The 8,967-nt window shown below is 35.1% G+C and overlaps 1 pseudogene; it reads right to left on the bottom strand.

Annotated features, from left to right (window-relative positions):
* Positions 1-5,443: 5,443 nt before the first annotated feature.
* Positions 5,444-5,846, bottom strand: LOC101134536 (NADH dehydrogenase [ubiquinone] 1 alpha subcomplex subunit 5-like; annotated as a pseudogene).
* Between the last annotated feature and the right edge of the window lie 3,121 nt (positions 5,847-8,967).

Genomic DNA, 8,967 nt, shown 5'->3' with positions numbered 1-8,967 from the left:
AATGAATAAAATCCTTTCTCTACCCTCATGGCAGTCACAGTCTTCCTAAAGAGAAAACAAACATCTCAAATGCAAAGTGATAAGTGTCATAAAAGAGACATATGAAGAACATAGTAAGAACAGATTTATTTGCACAAATACAGAATTTACGCAACAGCTACCAAAAAAAAAACAACAACAACAACAAAAAAAACCACACACACAAAAACTTGACTCACTGGATTTATGCCAGAAGGAGGCTTGCTTATTACTGTCCTGGTTAGCCCAACATTTACGGAGATTCTAAATATACGGGCACCTCAAATACTATAACACTTTTTTATTTTTATTTTTTTTTAATGTGAGACAGAATCTCATTCTGTTGCCTGGGCTGGAGTGCCGTGGTGCGATCTCAGCTCACTGCAGCCTCTGCCTGCTGGGTTCAAGTGATTCTCCTGCCTCAGCCTCCCAAGTAGCTGGGATTACAAACACCCGCCACATAGCCCGGCTAATTTTTGTATTTTTAGTAGAGACAGGGTTTCGCCACGTTGGCCAGGCTGGTCTTGAACCCCTGACCTCAAATGATCTGCCTGCCTAGACCTCCAAAGTGCTGGGATTACAGGCATGAGCTGCCACGCTCAGCCTATTATAATTATTATTTATTATAAATATTCACTGGTACTTGGGAACTTTCTAATACTGATTTTTTCATGTGAAGAAAGATGAGTGAAAATTTTAAAATTTTTATTTTCTTTCCCCCAGACTTCTGCAACCTGAAACAAGAAGTATTTCAGGAAAATCCAATTCCCTCTTGGAGGACAATGAAGATCTTTCCACAAAATTTAGTCAATAAATATTTACTGAGTTCTCACTGTGTTCTTGGCACAATCATCACCAGAAAATAAAACACACAGAAAATGATCATTTTGTCATTTTGATCATTTGTCCACATAGACAGTCAGGAAATTTATGCCAGCTTATAACACTATTCTCAGAGCAACATCTATTTACTGCATCCCTTCAGTAAGTCATATATGCCCAGAAGCCTTGAAAATATGACAAATTTTAGTATGCATACATATAAAAGATAACTTGTATTAGCTGAGATACGTGGGTTTATTACCAATAAGGATCAAGTTTTTGAATATTAATTGAAATGTAAAACTACAAAGATTTACTGTTCTGAAAATTGAGTACTATAAATTGGTCCCACAGAATTAAAAGGGCATTTGAAATCAACATTTGACTCACATAAAAATATAAAAGTTGGGAATATTACAGCATCAATTATTAAAAGACAAACTATCATTCCAGACTCTTTACCCTGATGTTTCTAATCTTCAAAGTAGCTTATAGCCTCATCAAATATAACTGGACTGATCTAACTCCACAAAGCCTGTATTCTTCTGTTTGTGCTGCTGTAACAAAGTATCTTAGACTAGGTAACTTATGAAGAACAGAAATGTATTTCTTGTGGTACTGGAGGCTGGCAAATCCAAGATCCAGTTACTGCTATTGGTGTCTGGTGAGCATTGCTCTCTGCTTCCAAAATGGCACCCTGTGGCTGGATCCTCAAGTAGCAGAAGGTGCAAAGGCAAGAAAGTACTCCCTTCAGAGTTGAACCCTTTTATAAGGATGTTAATTCCCTTTTTGAGGGTGGAACTCTCATGACTTAATCACCCCCCAAAAGCCACAGCTCCTAATACTGTTGCATTGGGGATTAAGTTTCAACATGAACTTTAGAGAGAACACCATCATTCAACCCATAGCAGGGTACAATATTATTAATACCCCTGGAATTGCACAGAAAAGAGACACTGGCCTTTCCCTTCAAACATACATACACTGAAGGCTCTAAGTTAACAGGCCAACACCAGGAGTGATAAAGGAGGCTGGATCCTATCACCCAGAAGACTTACCTCTTCAGAATTTCAGATGGCCCTAGCCTGAATTTTTATGGGCATCCCAGTGAGTGGGCTCCAAGATGAAGACCCTTCTCTGGGCCTCAGTTTCTCTCTTCTCTTTTGTGCTTTTATCTCTATTCTAAAATCCAGCCTTTTACAGGGACAGCTGGAGCATGTGGGGAGATGGTGGTTCAAATATTTCCTGTAGATTGTCCATTTCAACTCCAACCGAGCCACTGTTCTCAACAGAGCACCCAGAGAGGCAGCAAGCAGCTGTGCCCCTGAAATGTTCAAGGGCAGCCAAAAATGTTTTGGAATCTTGATCAAGACATCTGGTGAAGTCATCTCTAACATAAAATCTAATTTGGGATGAAATACAGCTGTATGTAAATAAATACGTCCTATGTATGCACAGCAAAGTCCACTAACTATAATTTAATGACCTATATGTTTTAAATGTTTGAACTAAAAGATGATTTACAATTACATAAACTGAAATATTAACAAAAATAATTTTGTATTTAGGAAACCTAGATATAAAGGATAATAAAAATAATAAACAAGTAGAATTAAAAAAATAAAATGTAGCTGAATACAAATTAGTTATACAAAAATCAGTAGCATAACAATATCATAATAATTATAAAAAGGACCTAAAAATCAAATGGGAAAAAATCTCTAAAGTGACAATTATGTAATGTCTAGGAAAAATGAGCAAAAACTTCAGTCTTTCCTTTTCAGTGTAGCTGTCCATAGAGATGCAGTCTCAGACCTGAATTCTGTCTCTTAAGATAAGTCTTTATTTCCTGATGCTCACTACCATATCTCCTTCTTGCCCTGGATTAGCAGAGAATGCAAAGCAAACACCTCTCTATAAAATTATAAAATGATTAAAACTAGGTATATAAACTTTGAAATGATTAGTAAGGGATATTTGCAATATTATGTACTGTCAAAACTTTGGCAGTTCACACAATCGGAAGTAAATGGCATACTGATCATATTTTCTAATTTAATTTGGATTTTTAATTCTAGCTTTTAACTCTAATTCAATTTCTATATGAAATTTAAAATATTACAAAAATCAGAAGGTTTTCTGCAATTTTTTAATATTATTATAAAGGAGATATAAAATCATAATAGAAACTAAAAAATTGAGAACAAAAGAAAATATCAAGTGATAGAGAACTTTTATGTGTGCCTCATGTGTGTCCATGTGTTTTTATGTACATCAATGTAATAAAATTTTAAAAAAGAAAAGGAAACATTTATTGACTCTGATAAAATGAGCACATTGACTGATTGTGCCCCATTGCTTTGTGGCATATGTCACCACCAGGAGATAAGCTCTGAAGATTTATTATTTCATCGTGGGTCTTTGAGGTTGGGGAATCATTTATTTTGTTTTCCTCTCATTTGGACTGACCTTGATTTCGTAATTCTGAAGACAGTAAAAATCATCTTATGTCTTACAAGATATGTGACTGCTTCACACTTTCATCATTTTTAGACTGTATTATGAAAACATAAAGTACTAAATCAAGTACATTTTGCCTGAACACCCATTTTGTGTTAAATGCAGCAACATTGCCACATCTATCCATCATTAGCCATCTCTAGGTAACCATTCATTCGGTATCAGACAGCTTGGAGGTTGTGCTGCAGTAACAATTGTAAAATTTGGTGGCTTGACAAAATAAAACTTTTTTTTTCCTTGCTCCTGCCAGTCTGATGTAATTGAGTGTTTTTTGTCTAGGCACAACCTTTTAATTTGGGCTGCATGTTTTTTTACAAAAAGCTGGTACACTATATTACAGTCATCTGCTTTCACCAATCCACATGAATGAAAAAGGAGAACTATTACATTTTGTTATTAAACAGTCTTTTATGAAAACTATGCAAAAGTGTTATCATATACTCTCACTTCAGTGCAAGAAAGACTTGGAAATACAATTTCCTGTGAACCCAGAAAGAGGAGAATAAATAGGATACAGAAAGCTCACTGCAGTGTCCAAGTGATGGGTTTGCCCTACAGATACACACATTGTTTCCCAATAGGTCTGTCATATTTTTAACATCTCCTCAAGGTTGATAATGTTGGTCTGTAACCAATACCAAAGGGATTTGTTGAAATTAAAATTATTTTAATAAGCTCTTTTCCTTTGGCATAATAAGCTGTAGAGATAAAGCTGGAAGTCCCTGAAGCTGTCTTTACTAACAAGCTTTAGAAACTTTATAAATATGAAGCTCCCAGACAGAAGGCAGATCTGATGATCTCCCCAATCTAACTTTGTCTGAAGGCTATCTTATACCTGGATTTTCCAGTTATATGAGACAATTTACATCTTAGGATTTTAAAGCTTAAAAATATATGGGTCTTTTAATAATATTATAGATTCAATCCATATCTTGGGTGTTTGTCAGTGCTTGCAACAGTGATCTACAGATTTAATGCAATCTCAAAATTCCAATGCATTTTTTACATGTAAAGTACTTTTATTTTTGTTTAACCTTCAGCTTGCCAGTTTCTTTCCTTGCGCAGCATTTGTCTTGTTTGGATACTTACCTAAACCCATATTAGAAATGTAGTGCAAATTACTTAGTGATTCCACTTTGAATCTGTAGCCACATGATGAAGATGTTTTGAATATAGGCCTATCTGTATGTCAGTTAAAACTTTAGGAACTCTTACTGTCTCTTCTTTCACAGAAATTCTACCTCTATCCTGATGTAGTTGGGTTGATTAAGAAAATTAAAGGCCATAGGCCATGGGCTTTCATAAATACAACAAAAGGAAAAATTTTTCCAACTACCTCTAGGCAATAAGAAGTCTTTCTTTCAAGTACCAAATCAATTTCTTCAACCGTACAATGTGTTCTATCTAATTTGATAGTTTTCAAATATAATCCATTAACAACAAAATATCATAAAATTATGACTATGAAAACAGAGTAAATGGAATAATTCAAATAATGAGTAAAATAAAAGGACATTTATTATGGAATTTGTAATCAGTACATAATTATATATTTAAATTTTTCTATACATACATAAGATCACAGCCAAAAAAGTTAACTATAACTTCAAATTTTCAGTGATTTGGGCTATTTAATCACATTTGAAAATATTCACTCTTATTATTTACTTCAAACAGTGATCTATACGTTTGTTTAGACAATAATATTTAAGGGCCTTTTCTTCTTCAGGATAATAAAAAAATTAAATGATGCATTGAAGATTCTACTAAAGAAAATTTACTTTTTGAAAACGGCTTCTGCAGGGAAGATTTGTAAGAATGTTTCTAGTTAATTTCAAATCTTCCCAGGACCTCTCTGTTCAAAGACATATCATCTTTGTAATAATTTATGTGAATACTTTACAAATAAAAAAATTAATCCACGAGACTGTGTTACCATAATCACTAATCTTAACAAGCCCCCCAAATATTTTCTGTATCAGTTTTCTTGATTATAAAATGTCAGTAACATGGGCACACTCTTAATATAACAGTCTATTTAATTACATCAGTTTCCCATCAAGCCACTAAAGTCATTTAATAATTATATTGGCCATCTCCACTGACTTGGGGGAGGCTCTTCCACTAAGAGCTCCCATGGTTTCCTCGGCTCATTTTTCTCGCCAGACTTAGTTCATCTGCAGTGTGAAGAATCACCTCTTGTACTTGACCACCTTGAAGTTGATCTTCTAATTTCTTAACAGCTGGTTCCACTTTACCCATAGCCAGCTTCTCCTTTATAATCTGTTCTGTATACTTTCTATATGCTGCAGTTTTAGGGATTTGCTCAAGAACGTCAATAATCTTTCTGTACCATACTCTTAGCCTCTTACATTTTAGCAGACTGGCTCTAGTTGTTTTGCTCCTGTGGACTCCCACATACAGCCAGTCCCACAAGGCCCAGTGGTCTTCTTCAGCACACCCAACGTGACAGTGCCCCAATGCATTTTTTACAGAATCAATTAAAAAAATTCCTAAAATTCAAATGAGACCACAAAAGATTCAGGTAGCCAAAGCAATCTCCAGTAAGAAGAACACAGCGGAGGCATCACACTTTCTGATTTTACAACATGTTAAAATGCTAGTGCAATCAAAGTGGTTAGTAATGACCTAAAAACAGACAGGCCAGTGGTGCAGAACACGGAGCCCAGGAATAAATCCGCACATTTACTGACAACCAATCTTCACCAAAGTTTCCACGAACACACAGTGGGAAAAGGATAGTCTCTTCAATAAATGGTGTCAGGAAAATCGGATATCCACATGCAGAAAAATGAAATCGGACCATTATTAAACATCCTGTTCGAAAATAAATTCAAAGTGGATTAAATATTACATGTAAGACTGAAACAAAATAACTATAAGAAAACGGAGAGGAAAGTCTTGTTGATTTTGGTCTCAGTAAAGATGTTTTGGATGTCACACCAAAAGCACAGCCTGAAAAAGTAAAACAGCACAGACTGAAAAGGTAAAGAGAAAAAGTAAAAAGAAAAAAAGTAAAAAGAAAAACAGCACAGACTGAAAAAGTAAAACAGCATAGACTGTAAAAAAAGTAAAACAGCACAGAAAAGTTAAAAAGTAAAAAAAGTAAAAAAGTTAAAAAGTTAAAAAAGTAAAAAAGTAAAAAAAGTAAAACAGCACAGAAAAAGTAAAACAGCACAGACTGAAAAAGTAAACAGAAAAAGTAAAAAGAAAAAAAGCAAAAAGAAAAACAGCACAGACTGCAAAAGTAAAAAGCACAGACTGAAAAAGTAAAACAAACAAAAGTAAAACAGGCAAGTAGGATTGCATCAAACTAAAATGCTTCAATACAGCAAAAGGAACAATCAACAGATTGAGAAGGCAATCTATGCAAAGGAAAAAATATTTGCAAACTATACATCTGGTAAAGAGTTAATATCCAAAATATATAAGAAACTCAAACAATAGCAAAAAAAAAAACAAATTTAAAAATGAGCAAAGGACCTAAATAAACATTTCTGAAAAGATGTATATAAACGACCAAGAGGCATATGGAAAGGTGCTCAACATCACTCGTCATCGGGGACATGCACATAAACCACAATGAGATACCACCCACAATTGTTAAAATGGCTAATATCAAAAAGACAGAAGATAATTGCGGGCAAGGATGTGGAGAAAAGGAAATTCATGTATGCTGTTCACAGGAATGTAAATTGGTACAGCCAATATGGAAAACAGCATGAATCTTCTCCTCCTTAAAAACAGGAGTACTAGATGACCCAGCGATGTCTCTGCTGGATGGATATCCAGTGAAATTGAAATTGGTATCTTGAAGATATGTCTGTATTTCCATGTTCATATTTCCATGTTCATTCCAGCATTATTCACAAAATCCAAGATGTAGAAAACAATATCTGTCAACAGCAGAACAGATGAAGAAAATGTGACAAACACAAACACACACACGTGTGTGTGTATCTATCAATGTGTATACATACACATACACACACACACGCAGACACCACACACATATACAATCATGCTCCACATAATGCCATTTCAGTCAGTGACTAACTCTAACTGCATATACAGTGGTGCTCCCATAAGATTATAATGGAGCTAAAAAATTTGTTATCACCTAGTGATGTAGCTGTGGTAACATCATAGCACACATTTTTTAAAATATAAATTTAGCATAGCCTGGCAGGGCACAGTGGCTCAGGCCTGTAAACCTAGCACTTTGGGAGGCCGAGGTGGGCAGATCACCTGAGGGCGGGAGTTCGAGACCAGTCTGGCCAACATGGTGAAACCCTGTCTCTACTAAAAACCACAAAAATTAGCTAGGCATGGTGGTGCATGCCTGTAATCCCAGCTACTCAGGAGGCTGAGGCAGGAGAATGGATTGAACCCAGGAGGTGGAGGTTGCAGTGAGCTGAGATTGCACCATTGCACTCCAGCCCGGGCAACGAAAGAAACTCCATCTCAAAAAAAAAAAAAAAATAGCATAGCCGAAGAGTACAGTGTTTATAAACTCTACAGTAGTGTACACACTCACTGACACACCCAGAGCAACTTATAGTCCTGCAAGATCCGTTAATGGAAAGTGCCCTAAGGGTACCATTTTAAAATCTTTTATAGTATATTTTTACTGTATTTTTTAAATGCTTAGATATGTTCAAATACACAAATATTTACCATTGTGTTAGAATTGCCTACAGTATTCAGTAAAGCAACATGCTGTACAGATTTGTAGCCTAAGTGTATAGTAGGCTATACCATGTAGCTTTGTGTGAGTGCACTCTGATGTTTGCACAAGGATGAAATTGCCTAAGGACACAATTCTCAAAACGATGCCCATCAGTAATGATGCATGACTGTATATGTGTGTATATACATACACGTAACATATGAATTCATACATATATATGTGATGAAATATGTATATGTATGTGTGTGTATATATATATATATATATATATATAATGGAATATTATGTAACCTTTAAAAAGAAGAGAATCTTGTCATTTGCAACAATATGCATAAACCTGGACAACAATGTAAACAACACAATGTTTCTGAAACCATCTATAAAATTTCTGCTCTCCCCTCCAGTAAAATAAGCCAGACATGAAATGACAAACACCGTGTGACCTCACTTGTACATGGAATCTGAAATAGTCAAACTCATAAAAGCAGACAGTAGAATGGTGGTTGCCGGGGTCTGACGATGGATGAAATAGGAAATGTTGGTCAAAGGGGACAGACTTGAAATTATAAGATGAACACGTTCCGGAGATCTGCTCTATGGCAATGTATATAGAGTTAATGGTAGTATACTGCATACTTGAAATTTGCAAGAAGGTAGGTCTTAAGTGTTCTCACAACACACACACACACACATACACACACGAAAGTTCATTATAAATAAAATGATAGATGTGTTAATTATGGTGATTATTTCATAATGTATTAGTACATCAAAACATCAAGTTGCAAAATTTACACTACATTTGTTTGTATCAAGTGGCCCGCTTTAATTATATATTTAAATATACATATATATATATACACAAATTTTTGAGACAGATTCTCACTCGGTCACCC

This window comes from Gorilla gorilla, chromosome 10 (assembly GCF_029281585.2).
Source record: "Gorilla gorilla gorilla isolate KB3781 chromosome 10, NHGRI_mGorGor1-v2.1_pri, whole genome shotgun sequence".
NCBI lineage: Eukaryota > Metazoa > Chordata > Mammalia > Primates > Hominidae > Gorilla > Gorilla gorilla.
This window is presented reverse-complemented; position numbering and strand designations above follow the sequence as displayed.